The sequence below is a fragment of the Phalangium opilio genome, unplaced genomic scaffold (assembly GCF_054372755.1).
Source record: "Phalangium opilio isolate 3A_F unplaced genomic scaffold, DU_Popi_V2 ptg000031l_1, whole genome shotgun sequence".
Lineage (NCBI taxonomy): Eukaryota > Metazoa > Arthropoda > Arachnida > Opiliones > Phalangiidae > Phalangium > Phalangium opilio.
The window spans coordinates 11502793-11518152 of NW_028324158.1; the positions used below are offsets into that span (position 1 = coordinate 11502793).

At 38.7% G+C, this 15360-nt stretch overlaps 1 protein-coding gene and 1 long non-coding RNA gene across 3 annotated transcripts in view; one reads left to right on the plus strand and one right to left on the minus strand.

Annotated features, from left to right (window-relative positions):
- The window catches only part of exd (PBX homeobox extradenticle), a 216829-nt gene that overhangs the window by 103419 nt on the left and 98050 nt on the right, over nt 1-15360 (minus strand). The gene's annotated exons all lie outside the window — the stretch shown is intronic.
- Nucleotides 1-15360, plus strand: part of LOC149690623 (uncharacterized) — a 60376-nt gene that overhangs the window by 29649 nt on the left and 15367 nt on the right. The gene's annotated exons all lie outside the window — the stretch shown is intronic.

The following is a 15360-nucleotide window of genomic DNA, read 5'->3' on the forward strand; positions in this document are numbered from 1 at the left end:
AGTTGTCAACTATACGGGGGGTCACGTGAGCCGTGTAAAATTACTATTAAGGCCCAGCCCTTGGGCCATCTTGTTTAAATTATATATTACAATTTTTGGGGGGAAATTCGGTACAAATAAATCGGGTTGAAATTATCAATAACGTTGGTGACTTAAACTTTAATTAATAACTTAAGATACTTCTCAAGCAATCTTGAAACGTTGCTTTTGTCTTGGGATAGGGTACTAGAAACTTTAACCCGAAGCTAAGAATCTTATCACATATTCTTTGTTGATAAAAACCTACTAAATATTACTAAGCCTAACTTTCAAAACGTGGTGGTCCCTCCAGCGTCTGTGGTGGTTACCAGGGGCGCCTAATAAAGCTAATTACGTGTATAAAAAGCTACGGGAGATGGAAGGGAAAGAGTTAAAAAGAAAGATGATAGTAAGAGAGAGTGAAAAAAAAAGTCCCTCTTGAGAAGAGATGTGGTGGTAGTATAGCTCCTATTCAAAATCAAGGGGGTAACTATACGAACTGCTCATCCTTGGGAGGAAAAGGAAAAGTTCTTCCTGAAGTGCATTATAAGGAAGAAAGAGGATGCCTGATAAGTTCCCGTTTCCGTATCCGCCAACCAACGTGAATATTACCGCGTCCACTTTGCTAAGTTACAATTAGAAGAAATATCAGCAGAAGTTGATTAATTTTAAGTTATCAAATCCAAGGAAATTTCTTTGTTTTCAAACTTAGTGCGGTATCTTACACTGTTCTCGCGAGGAATTTTGGGATAGTTAGAGTTGAGGGGCCTTTAAACACAAACATTTTGTGTGTTTACATCCTTCTTCTGGTGAAATTGAGTAAAATTACTTGGTCACTTATCATAACTTTGACCATATCTATTTCTGAGTGTAAGGACAGACAAAAACGCCAGCCTTGGGGTTGAACTACGGGGCCTTTTACTTAATTCGGCTTAGGGATATGGACGGGACTTGTAAACCTTGTTGAAAGGATGCCTCGCTAGACAATGGCCTTTGATTGTACCCGGTAATGAACGGTATAAAGGCCTCACTGTACCCTCCCCCCCTTCCTTGAATCCAGCGCCCAGCCTAGACTTTCCTCGCGGGCTATTCTTTTTACTTCAGAAGCCTTTATCCCTTTTTCTTTTCTCTTGGAAATTAAGAAGGGGTTGGTAGACCTTAGAAGGGAAAGGGTGTGTGGGGGAGGTGAAAACGATGGTCATATCGGAGAGCTACTGCCTATATTTTGCATAAATATGCAAATTAAGTTTATGAATTTTTTTCTTAGGTAAGGTTTTTTGCTTTTGCTTTGCTTTATTGTGTGTCGCCCCCTCCCTTACTTCCTTTAGTGTATCTCCCTTATTTGGGAAATGAGCTTCGGTAAGGGCTTGTTAGAATTATGCCCAGAAATTTAACCGATAAAGCTATATAGCCCTTCTGATTTTGTTTTTAAAAATTCATTGTATGTGTAAGATTATATAACCCAAGTTTCTCGGTCGATTTAGGGTTGGTTAGTTAATTTTAATTAATGGTGGTAAGATAATTAAATTAAGGGAAGATTAATTAAGTAAAACTTCATCTTAAACGCGAAAATTTACTTTCAAAAAGTTTAATTTAATTGCTAGTTTTATTAAAGTGGTTTAAATAAAAATGATCAAATGATGGGATTGTATTTACTGATTCAAAGCAATGGATTCTGGAAGTTGCAGACTTTATACTAATCTACTTAAGGTTTTCTTCAATTCGGAACCCTCAGAACAATCAAAGAGGCTACCGATATAACCCTTTTGAGTATTATTAGATTTTAAAGAGAGTATTTGAAACGGAGCTAGGAATTGAGAAAGCCAAAATCTCTCTTGTATTAAATTTCACACTAAAACCTTATTAGATTTTCCAAGGGGTTTTTGTAGGAGTCTGGAGAAGGGGGTTCTTCAAGGGATACCCTGTCGATATAAAAAAAACTAAAAAACTAAAAGATAAAAAAGAAATTTAGGTAGGCGCTCCTTGCGCTGTAGACAGAGAGGAGTACAACCTACAAGAGGATTGAAACCAAACTTAATCTTGTTTCGAAGAAAGGGGATCTTTTCAATAAGTTTAACCTCATTTCTTACCTTCCCCCCCCCCTTTATCCCTCCATCCCCATCAAACTAGCATCCCATTCGTATCTTCCACGACCTTGGTCTCTGTAACCAAGAAGTGATATCTAGTTTATTAGGGAGAAGGTATAAATTCGCCATATTTATAATCTAGCTTTATCTCCAGTCCAAACGTAGTAGGTCCATAGTTAATCCCCACCTCTAAATTACAACCAGCATGCATCTCATTGGTTCTTGAAAACTCGTGCACGTCAGCGCAGGGTTGGCAAGTTTTTGCCAGGGGTGGAAAAAACCGCGGTTTTTACCTGGTAAAAACCGGGTGGCAAAAACTAATTTTTCCGCGGTTTTTACCGCGCGGTTTAAACCAGGTTAAAACCGGTGGCAAAAACCATTTTTTCCGCGGTTTTTTCCACTTTTTAAGGTTTTTTCCAGTTGCTATGTGAAGTATTTGACTAATTATTCGTTAAATATTTGCGAAAAACCTGGCAAATTTGAATACTAAAAATTTAATAGAGTAATAACCACCTCAAATTTAAAAATTAAAAATACTATTGTTATTTTTCTAACATAACAATAACAAACATCACGAAAATGCACTTAAAACTCGCTAGTTTACCACTTTGTAACCATGAATTTAGTTTTTGCCGGTTTTTTCCGTTTTTGCCGGTTTTTACCGGTTTTTTCCACGTGTCCCGGCAAAAACTAGTTTTTTCCGGGTTTTTGCCAACCCTGCGTCAGCGCGACGCGAATGACGAAAGTTATAAGTATTTTCCGACTGAGGAGAGGCTATGAAATAGCCCGGCCTCCTTTTACGTCCCCCCTTGTATTTTGAAAGGGGGACTGGGACTATGGCGCGCGAATACTTTTAGGCATCTTATACCTTCCCCTAATAAACTAGATATATCACTTCTTGCTGTTACTAAAAATCCGCGAATATTGGCTAGAATTTGGAAACCCAGGTATCGAGTTAGAAAGAGCTACATAGTTTAGTTAACATACTTTAAAATCACCGTGAAGAATTTTTAGCGCGACAATTTAATACTAATTAACAAATTATAATGAATAGTTTCGAAGTACTTTCGTTGAAATATTTTTTAAACAATCAAATTAAAACCAAACTTGAAAACTTTGCAATCATAACGCTTCTTCTCATCAAATAGACCAAAATATTTCTTACCTAGAAATAAAGAAAAACAATTATCAAAATTAGTACACATTTTCTATACGAAATTAATTAGACAAAAATATGGGAATGAAACAAAAGCCTTTGCCCCATCGGCCGCCTGTGAACGTTAAGCGGATCAATAAAAATTATTTTTAGAAAAATGATCGGAGATTCAGGGAAAGGAGCGGGAGAGAGAGCGTAGAAAAGTAATTTCCCGTGCTGCTTTTGCCCGTTTGATCTTCGCTAATAAAATTATCTTGGAAAACGGTGCAAACCCCCCCCCCTCGCCAACCCCCTCACAAATTCAACCAGGCCTACCCCTTGACGCAATCATTGGGGGGTAGGGAAGCTAGGGTCTATACGTTTCTCCCATAGTATTATGATCAGAATCCCCCAAACTTTTGCCAAGGGCAACGTGCTATTTGGGGTGGTGGTATATACCCATGAATTTATTCAATTCTTTCGTCACTATTCGTGTAGTTGAAGAATCAAATATGTGACGTAATAGGGGAGTAATCGTCTGCTAAGGTTGAACTTTGATTGGTATATGGAGTCAAAGACGTTAGATTGGGCTTCATAGTTACCAGTCCATTGTTTGAAGCTTTATCTAAGGTCTTTGTGGTTCACGTAGAAAAATTAGGTGGTTTAATAAACACTAGACTCTATTTAACCCCCACTTTTGAAAAAAGTGTCTACTATTTAAGAACGATTGTACAGTTGTATTCATGGAGATATTGTAGCGCATTCTTGGTCTGTTATAACGTGTAGCGCTGCTGGGAAGGCGAACTTTTGGGGCAATATCGGCAGGGAAGCTGGCTGGCTGGGTGAATTAATATCGTGAACTGAAGTCTGACTTTCCGTTCTCTACGGGGGATGAGCTCCGGGTCCGAAAAGTTACTCTCCCGGTTGTCATAGCAACGGGACAAACATTTTTATCATAAGTTAGGGCCACCAGCCTGGGTTCTCCGGAAAATTTTCCTCTGACCCCTAACACTATATACACATATAGCTTATTTGTCGCCAGGCTACAATTAGTCGCTGGGACTCAATTTATAGAGCAATATCTCGGGGTATATATATAGGGCGTGGGGTATCGACGCCCCCCGTTGATAACATACGCTCCAGAACCAATGTTGCATGCATGTTGACTCCTGAGGGACATAACGACAACTTGTGATATAAGTTAGTGGTTTTCAAACCCATTGTTTTTTGGGCTAGATAACTCCTAATCTTAATTTTACAAATGATAGAGCAATAATAGAGCTTTAAAATAAGACCGAGTAAATCAAAATACCACCGTAAGCTACGAAGTTATATATTTTTAAAAGAAATATTTATTTAATTTGAATGGTAGCTTCACCTTCGAGCACCGGTGTTCAGCGGTTGAAACACTTTTAAAGGCGCATTTTCATTATTTTTCTAAAAACATATAAACCATCAGTTTCCTCGCGTTTTCGAACGAAGAAGGATGAAAAAAAACCCCAGTATTTTTATACGATTCAATCGATTCTGAGTTATGATACGAATGACAGGCCGAAAATTTGGGAGTGTTGCCCCCCTGGCCTTCTTAAGCTTACTTACACCTGAAAAGGAGGGGGGCTTGAATTTCCCGCCATTTCCCAAAATGCCAAAACTAGTAGGAAGTCAGAAGGGCCACCCCCCTTCCTTTTCTGGTAAGATATTCCAATACTTCACGCGTAACCTTAGCACCCCCCCTTTTCATCTTTTCGCCCACCTATGCCCCCCTACTTTTCAAAACTTGACGCTAGTGTATATAGTATAGGTCTATGCCCAGCCTCTGCCCCTTCCTTGTTCGAGAGAGAGAGAGGGCACGCAGCCACTACTGTTAGGCCTTAAAGTAAAGGAAAGGGCCGGGGCCCCCAACAGCCCTTTCTAGGTTTTCCCCCTAATTAATGACACGTCACGGTGCAAGTGGTTAATTACAGGGCGCCAGTTAATAAACTTAACAGCAGCTAGCGTTTTGGTGAGGGGGTAGAGGGGTGTAGGACCACCTTCTTCCCCGAAATTCTAATTATCGCCGCTTATTCTAATTTCATATTAAACTTTGGCGCGCTTTTGGCTAACGAGGTGATGCTTTCTACTATAGCTAGCATGGGCTTTCTACCGTATCGTAAGCCAGCGCGCGAGCTTTACGGTACGGTGGGGCTTGGTCCCTCAAAATCCCCCCCACCTTTTCCCGCCTTTTCCGCACGTGTTCTCTAAATTAGTTCTAGACGAACGCGAAAGGCCACTAAGCGCGAAGGAGATTCGTAACTATAAGTCAGAAAAAAAAATCAACTCTCAAAATACGCTTCTCCAAACATTGCGGAATATTAGGCAAATTTGTATTCTAAGTTTCTAGAAGCTATACCGGCTTTCTAACTGGCGCTCTCTCTTCTCTCTTCTCTCTCTCTCTCTCCTTTCGGTACCACCACTTTTCTCGCTTATATAGCTTTAATTTAGAGGCTTGTAAAGCGATTTGGATACAAGAGAATAGGGGATAAGGGTAGGGGAAAGCTTAGCCAGGGAGCAACTCGCCTCGCCTGTTTACAAGAGCTATTTATAATCACAACAGCGGATTTCAAACTATAAATTCATTTCTCCCCGACTTGCCTTCCCTTGACTTTCCCCGCACGTCCATCCATGAACAGCACCTCAAAGAGTACGTTAAGCTTAAGGATAGATAGGATATGGCCCCCCCTTCAATTTCGTCGCCTTCAGAACCTTAACATGAGTTTATAAAATTCGAACAGGAGTGAAATACGTAACGGTGCTCGAGACGATGATTATATCATGTTTTTTTCTTTGAGAAAGATTGTCAAGTGGCTCGTTTGAAGTAACGGATTAAATTCATGGAAACTACGAATTTATTCATGTTATTAGTATATATATATTATGCAGGGTTAAAATTAAGGAAGGTCTATTTCAAGTTGACACTGTAATACCGTTAATGTAGTTAAGAAAAAAAAAACCACATCTAGCTGCAGTCAAATGTTAATTAAACATGCAGTAACTGGGGAAGAATTTAGTATTAGAAGTACAAACGCTAAGCCTAACTAATTATAAGTAACTCTTCAGCTTTCTGTATTGAACTCCCCAAATTCTACCTAATTTCCACGCAAAGTTTGCAATACTTTAGAAGCCAGGGCGCTCTCCAATTAAGTTGAACAATCATTGGGCCGAAATTAACGCGTCGTCCGGACTCCGTAGTTGGTAAACTTGGATGCTGTTGAAAAGGATGAAGAGTGTGTGTGTTGGAAAGGATGTCAGTTAACTCCTTTAAGATTAGTCGGGGCGATCCCGGTGTACTCTAGAGTAACAACGGAACAGGGGGAAACTTAGGCAAAGGCAGAACTGAACGTTCAAGGGCAACTTATCTTAAACTACGTGATTATAGAAGAAAATGGTTTTCGACAGCCTCTTTCCCGCCATTCATATATGTATGTTAAGGGATAAGGATACAACCGAAGCCTTGGTAAGGCCAAGCAAGAGTCTCTCTTCCACTCACTCGCCTAAGTTGAATTAAGGCGGCAAAGATAGGTGCATAGGCACCATTAAGTTTTAGACAATTTCCCCAGCCATTTTCCTAGATTCGATATAGCCACGTGGATATGACCCCTTTGGCGAGTTCTAGCCAGTTTTACGGGGATGCGAATGAACGAAGGATGTTAACAAACTGTGTATATAATACAAGGGTTTGGGTTCCTGGTTAGGTTGATACTTAAATCTTTATGAAGTCTCAACTTCTCCACGTGACTACCTTTCCAAGTTAATAACTAATACCGCGCGCTTTATAAATTGTGTAAAATTTTGTTACCTGCGAGACGTCTCGTCTCGGTGGTTAAAGTGCTAACCAAAATTTAATTATCCTGATTTTTCTTTAGTAATTGTTTATATTCGCCGCATTAAATATTGAGTCGTAATTAAGAATAAATATAGGTATTTTTCAAAAGAATAATAATGATAATATATCGTTGTAGAACATACCAACAACTAAATAATATGGCATAATAAATAATAAAACATAAAGATCAGTTAACTAGCGACAATGACTTAAAAAAAAATAAAGCCTCTACGCTCGGGGCCTCGCTCCCGTAAAAAACATCTTATATTAAAAACAAAGCTGTCCTAAATTAAATATAGTTAAGAATAAAAATATTCTCCCCCTTAGTCGAGTTAGCCTCGCATCCTGGATTGCATTTAAGCATCATATAAAAAAATACATAAGAAAGAGCATAAGGAAATAATAATTCCTCTATAAGTTAAAGAAATGCAAATATCTTCCGCGTTTACTTTAGAAGTTCCAAAGTTAGGTTTTGAGGAAGAAAACCTTCTAGAAGAAATTAGTTTTTGGTAGAATCGAGTTTATGGGTTTTTAATTTCCAGAAAATCATTTATTTCTTTGAAGAATATAATTTTATTTTAAAGAAATAGCCCAAAAATTCATTTTATTTTAAAAATATAGCCCAAAAATTCATTTTATTTTAAAGATATAGCCCAAAAATTCATTTTATTTTAAAGTTATAGCCCAAAAATCCTTTTATTTTAAAGTTATAGCCCAAAAATTCATTTTATTTTAAAGATGTAGCCCAAAAATCATTTCATTTTAAAGATGTAGCCCAAAATTCATTTCATTCTAAATATATAGCCCAAAATTTCATTTCATTTTTAAGATATAGCCCAAAAATTCATTTTATTTCAAAAATATAGCTCAAAAAATAATTTGATTTTAAGTTATAGCCGAAAACATTATTTTAAATTAATATCCCAAAAAGGTAAAAAATGTAAATTTGACCTATTGAGAGTTGGAGAGCATCACCTTTGGCTTTGAAAGAAACGAATGCAACTTATTACGAGTATTTATTGACTTATGTCTTGAGGGAAGAGTTAGGGTTAGAGTCGCACGTGCTGCTACAATCTAAGTTTCTCCTTGACTCTTTCTTAACCACAGTTTGCCGCGGCGACTCTTCTCTCTCTCTGGTCGTATTTAATTCTGGTAATGAGGAAGTTCTACGTTATTTCTTTTTTCTTTCTTTTCTCTCTATCATCTTTTTCTTTTTCCTTTCCATCCCTCTCTTGCCAAAAAGTGTCAAAGATCAAACTTGTCGTCACAGCGCGAGCGGTATCTCTCTCTTAAACAGTTGTAAAAACAAAGACACGACTTTTATTGGATGTTCCCTTTCTTAAACGAATCCAATAAGGGTTGATTTATCCCCCCCCATCCCTTCGTCCCCCTCCCAACCCTCGATGTCCTATTGAGGCACCCACCGCTTTATATAACCTTAATTTAACACTTTGTTGCTATGGAAACAACAACCGCTCTCATAGTTGTAGACAAGTGACGAAAAAAGGTTTGTTTAGTACAGTTATTATTTGATTAGAAACACAGGAAGAATTTATGTATTTATATTATACTTGGGGGAGAGACAAAATGTGTTTCAACACACACAGAGAGAAGAGAAGATGATTTATTTTCTTATTTCTCTTTATTTTTTATTTCTCTAAATTTGAGCTTGATTAAGATCATTTAGGGGGTTGGTTATAGGCGCACGGATACCGTACTAATTTTCAAACCCCACCAAAAATAATTCAGTAAGAAATCTGTCATTTTGAATGCGGAACTAAATAAAACATACTAGGGAATTGATTTATAAAAGCGCGAGCATTTTGGCGGGAAATGGTTAAAGGTAAAAAAAAGGCGCGGGAAAAATTGAGGTTCAAATGCCCCTTGGTCCCAAAGAACACAACAGGAATAGTCCTTCCAAATATTTCCCCATTCATCAAATAAAATGAAAGTTTTACTTTTCATACTGTGGGAAAAGGTTGCTTTGATTTTTATCTCGGGACTTCACTTTCCCTTCCTCATCTCTCTCTCTTGGGTCTTGGACTGACTGTTTCAATCTAAGGTTAAGCCACACTCTCGTAGCTTACCTTTGCCCCATGTTTAACGCAATCGTATTCGCACTTGCCTTAAGGTTACGTGTTAATTTGAATGAAATGGTCCATAGGAATTGGAAGGAAAAGAGAGCGCGGGAAAAATCAATGGAATTCCTAATTGAGGGCCATAAATTAATCCGCTTCTGGCCATTTGACCAACTAACTTGCCTTTCTAGCGAAACTTGGTGGTGGTGGTGGCTCTTTTTCCCGCCATTCTCTCTTACTTCATGCCCCAATTAACTCGGAGAAAATTCTCTCCTTTGAGTTCTTTCGTGGACCCCCAAAGGCCATCTTTCCGGGAAGGTCCCTTTTATTTTGTTGGTAACCATCCAACCATTTCAACGAAAAACCCCACCAAAAACAATACGAATTTTCTAATTAGCAAGCGAAAATAATATAATTAAATATTTAGTATTATCCTACAACTACCAATAATAAAAATTAGGTATATATAATGGATTGCTCTGGCCTTTTTTACTGAAGTTAGGCTTATTTATATATAAAATAAATAAAAAATACCTTCTACAAAGTTTTGTGTTATGTTGTGGGGGGCCAACGAAAACCAGGCATCAAGCACACCAATATAGAAAAGCTTAAGGTTTTTACCCCCAAGTTTTTCTTCGTGATCTTATAGGTTCATCTCAGGTGGAAAAGTGATGTACCGTTTAAACCGTAATCTATCGTTATCTAAGTAGCCATGATTTTAAAGCGAGGTTTAGCTTTCCTTAGTATTGTATCTTTAGAAATGTCCGAGGCAAGGCGCTTCTTAGCGGGGTGCTCCATTAGATGCTCAGTAGGCGGAGCCGAGGCCTAATGACACCGACGAAAAGCATCCTCCCGGAAGCTGGGAAGATGGAGAAAGGATCTCTGGATGGACCCCCCCCCTCTTTTTTATCCCCCTTCTCTTCATCCGAAAGAAGAAGAGCGAGAGAGAGAAAGTGGAAAGAGAGAAACCTTCCGAAGAAAATACTTCCCCACAACCTGAGTTTCGACCCTTTTCTCCTCTTGCTGCAAACATTCTGCCTCTCTCTCAGTCTCAATCCAAAACTCTCTTCATCCTTTAGCTCTAGATAGCGCTTCCATCGCCATTATGTGGGTCATGCGATGGTGTTAAGGTTTTTGTAAAGTGTAAGCAAAGAAATTGAGGGGAAATTTAAAAGGAAATTGATTTAAATTTTGTTTATCTAATAGTAAACCCCAAATTCTGACAGTTTTAATTTTTAAATAAATTCCTCGTAAAATGAATTTGAAATTGCGTATCCCCTGTTTCTAAATTGACCAGTACTTCTTCTACAATTTAACCATCAACACTTAGTTTTGCTCTTGAGCTTCCCTTTCCCGCCACTTTCTTTCCATCTTCAAAGATGCACCCATCCTTGTTGTTGGCGAAATTTCTACTCTCTCTCTCTCTTTCTGACCTCGAACTGTCAGAGCAGCTGCGAGTTCGGCTATCTTAACCTTTCCCCTGATAACTACAATGCCTTCTTTTTTATCCCTTCCCTATAGCTAGAAATCTAGCTGCTGCATCCAACCAACCAACCATCCTCTTACAATCCCCCATCCCTATAGCTAACTTTCTTCTTCTTCTTCTTCTTTACCCCGTTTTTCCGAGTCTTGGTTTAGTTTGGTTTCGGTCTCTTCTTTTATACGCCGGATAAAGAGAAGATGGGATTATTATAGTTTTACCCGAAAAAACTCAATCAGTTTAAGTGGAAACTAAAATACCAGCCAGCGTTCTAGCCTCTTTTTTTTTTCTTCTTTTTCTTTTACCTTTTCTTGGGGAGGAGAAAACAGAACGGGGCGGCCTTTTGTTTTTGTTTTTTTTTTAGCTATTCTCTTAAAAGTTTTTATTGTGTTTTATAGTATTTTATGAAGGGTTTAATAGATTGAGGGTTATATTATATATATATTTTATGGGATTAGGTCTAGAACTTGTAGGGGGTTATATTTTATATTTCTAGGTAAAACTGCATGTTGCGCAGCGTAATATGATAAAGGTGTTTCTTATTTATTTATTTATATTATATTTAGCTGAATATCTGTTACAGAAATATACAGCAATTTCAAAATAATTTAATTTTGCCCTTTAAATACCCTATAAATGATACTTTCCGTTGTAATTACGTGGTAACGCATACATCCTTTAAATTTAAACATGGATTCATCCCTTTTGAAATCCAATGGAAATCCCCCCGAAATTAAAACATTTCAGATGATTTCTAGTTAAAAGTGCTCGGTTGCGTTGGCAACCAACAAACTTTTCCCATGGTGTTGCTGGTACAAGCGAGTAATAATCTTTTCTCATGGGGGAATATGGTGTGAGTGTGGTATGGTACATTACTAGGACATAATAATAATAAAAAAAATAATGGAAGCGTTATTCCCCAGTAGAGAGAGAGACTAGCAGACTTCAACAAGACTAAGAATCAAGCCCTTAACTATTCTTGGCACTAAGTTTACCGGATTATTGTATGAGTGAAATGGGAATTGGGGTATTTGGGAGTATAGCACGAGGGCTCCCGCGCTAATTACACCGCACGAGAGAGAGAGAGGAGCCGCGCGCCAGAGAAAGCGCGTGGCATCTCGAAATTGGCGGGAGAAACTACTCTAGCCATGCTGCAGCATCCCATCCCTTTGCTCTCTCTCTCACTCTCTCATCTTCCTATCGCGCGCCGTTCGCCTCTTTCACCCTTTAATCCCTCGCATCGATCCTTCCTTGGTTTACCATAATCCCGCACACCCTACAACGCGAGTGTGCACCAAGTCGAACCCCCCCGTTCGGTGTCTAACACTATTTTATACCCCCAGAACAGAGATGGAGTGAGAGAGTACAGTTCGGAGCATATAAGACTCTATTCAAGTTAGAAACGGGATTAGGTTATCCTCCTAGGTTTTTTTTCCTCTCTCTCTGCAAAAGGAATAAGATATTTTTGCAGTAACGAGAATTCTGTTTTCTGTTGTTGTTGCGTATCTGTTTTGTTGTTAGTTTTACTTAGGTAATAGACCAGTCCATTAGTTCATGAAGAGAAAACAACACAAAGGGGAGGTAAAGCTGCCCTCTTAGGTCATTTTCCTGACGTTAAGGTTGCTTGCCTCTAGTGGTGACTGGTGCATACTTCTTAGCTTGAGTTTAAATAACCCAAGAAGGTGACCTTCCCCCACCCCCTGTTGTATTTTCTTACTTTTCCTTCTGGAATTAATTGCGTAATTGTTATGATTTTTGTGTTATATAAAGATTAATGCATTAAAATTGTTAGAATACGCAACTTTGGTAGAATTATATTGGCGAAATTCGTAGAAACTGAATGGAATGGAAAAGCGATAGATATATATTACGATATTGGTAAAAGTAAAGTAGGATATAAAGTTGATACCCCTAAGGGCAATGGATGTGATAAAATTTAGCTCTTCTCTCTCGCTCTCTTTCTCCGTCTGGATTCTCTCTCCCACTTTTATTCAATTATAAAGACACAAAATCGTCCCAACTTTCGCCCCCGCGCTCGCTCTTCGAATAAAACCGACGAATTCTAGTTTGTTTCTCTCCTTATTGCAGCCAGCATCGGTAATAGAAATTTTATAGATCCTAAAAGGCAATATTGCCTTCTGCCCTAGACACTTTGCTCGCACACCTTTGGAAGGGATGGGTTGGGTGGGGATCAGGGAATGAGATTTTATTTCATTCTTTCATGAATATGGAACAACTGAACTCACCCTAGTCTGTTGACCGTAAATTAGTAAGCAAGTCTCCTATGTTATAAAAGAAATAACACGTTTCTATGGAACATTTTCTTACTTCCACTTGAAATTTATCCCTCTTCCACCTTTTTACTGGTCACTTCTTGTTTTAAAAGCAAGTACCAGTGAAATTCAGGGGAAAAGGATACAGTAACCTATCACAAAATTCGCCAGTTTTACTCTTCACTTGAGTTTAAGGCTATAATGGTACATTAATGACGTAGAAGTAGTAATGGAGTTACTCGGAATGGATTATTATTTCGGGAGTTAACCCATGTTCGACTGAGACTTTTGTGAAAGAATCGGGACACAGATTATGAACTAGTTTTCCAACAAATAATTTTCGAGCCGTTTTTAATAAATCTCTTAATAATAACAATAACAATAATTTAAAATTAAATTGAATGCTAACTCAGGGAAAAACACGTGTATTCTCTTTGTTTTGGATCATTTTTCCCGCCAAATATCTATGTTTTGAAAGCACGTGGGTTACACACGCGTGCAACAAGCGGTGGTTTTTGAATTCTAAACAAATTGCGTCTCCTCTTTCTCTAGACGAGCTAGAGCTGAGAGCTAAGAGGAGCAGCCACTCTCGCTCTCTTTTTCTATTAGATGGGCCAAGATCGCTCATTTTACGTCGTCAGGCACATAGCTTGCTTTTTAAATTCTTCCTACGGGAATGAGTTATGTCACGCGCTAGCTAGAAAAGGCGGGAAAAAAAAGGAGTCTGATGGCGCGCGCGCGGCGGTGGCCGGGCCCGAGATGGGCCGTGACTGTGAACTATATTTCATCCCTTAGTGGCCGCAATTTGTCACCGTCAATCAGCTCGCTCATTATTAATCTCAAACCCCCCCCCCCTCCTATACGGTATAGTACATACTCCTAGAGTCTTTTTTTCCCGCCATTCCTTAACGCGGGCTGGGGAAACCCCTCTAAATATTTTTACTTGGTCTGCATGCAGGGAAGCCACAAGTATGATATGACAGAATTTATCATTAACACGTGAATAGACTTTTTTTCTTCATAAAATGACATTTTTTTTGTGTGAAATTTATTTTTGAGGTCTGGTATGTATGTATGTATGTTTGAATTATGTTTTTCAAGTACTTTTTGGGGTCTTTTATTATGTAACGACTTTTTTGACGATTGTTATGCAAAATAGACGAGTTTTTTCTCTCTACTAGATGCCTCTAAGTAATTTTTTAGAGCTCAGATTATTTTGGGTTTCATAAACTATATTTAATTTAATGATATTTTGAAGTTTAAATCATATATAAACAATTATTTTGAGCAAATAATACTTCAAATACCTCCTTTAGAATGCAATTGAAACTTAAACCAACTACTAAACCGTAAGTAGCTATATGGGAAGAAAAGGCTTAATGGGGATCTACAAGAAGTGTAGTCGGCCAAGTAGAGATCACACACATACACACGTATTTATATAAAACCCTTTTTAAAAAAGAAGAGGGTCCCCGCCAAAAGTCATTCCATCTTGACGACATTACGATGGGATGGGATGGCTTACACTACAAAAACGATTGAAACCAATCTCTCTCTCTACTCTTGTAAATGACATTATGGCTTTTTGGGTAATCCTTTTCGTACCACCATACTACCGTCCGTATTCTCCCCTTTTATACAACCCTGGGTAAGAGGGGGAGGAGAAAGGTCCCCCTTGACGATGACAGCGTCTCACCGCGGTCGTTCTAGGCACAAAACTATTTTAGTTCCACACACACACACTTTTCCCACATTACTTCCCAAATCGGAGAGCAAGCAAAGGGATAGTTAGTTTACTGCGGGGTTTCAGATTTACCTGTTTATTTTGCAATTTTGACCTTTGTTCCCGCATTATTGGTTGCAAATCTTAAGACTTAAATATTTAAATCATAGCGTGATACTATCCCTTTAATGGAAGATGTTGTCTAGGAGGAAAAGAGAGGGAGAGAGAGAGAGATGATGTTGAGGATGGAAAAAGCGAGACTATCTCTTTCTCCATTCTCATCCCATCTCCTATCTCTTTCTCTCTCTTCTCTTCTTGTTTTTGGTGGAGGCCCGTTATATTTGAAATCCGTGCTCTGTTTTAGAGCGTTCTCTTAGCGACTCCCAAGTGGGCCTTCACGGGGCTCGGCTCTACGAGGGTCCTGGGAATAGAGGAATAACCCTCGGCAGCCTAGGATGGGAAAGAAAAGAACTTTTTGCCTAAATGATCCGAGCCATATTTCAATGACGCCATTAAGCTGTCGATGTAATGTCTCGTTCATGGGCCTCTCTTTCCTCCTCCTTCAAAGACCGACCATTTTTGGCAGCCATGAAGGGGGCTATAAGGATCAGAGGGTGTCTTCTACTCTTTCGAAAGCTAAGCCTCGGTCGCTCTGCTTTCACCGTAAAAAAACAACGTTAAATGTCCATGTAGTGCCATCATAA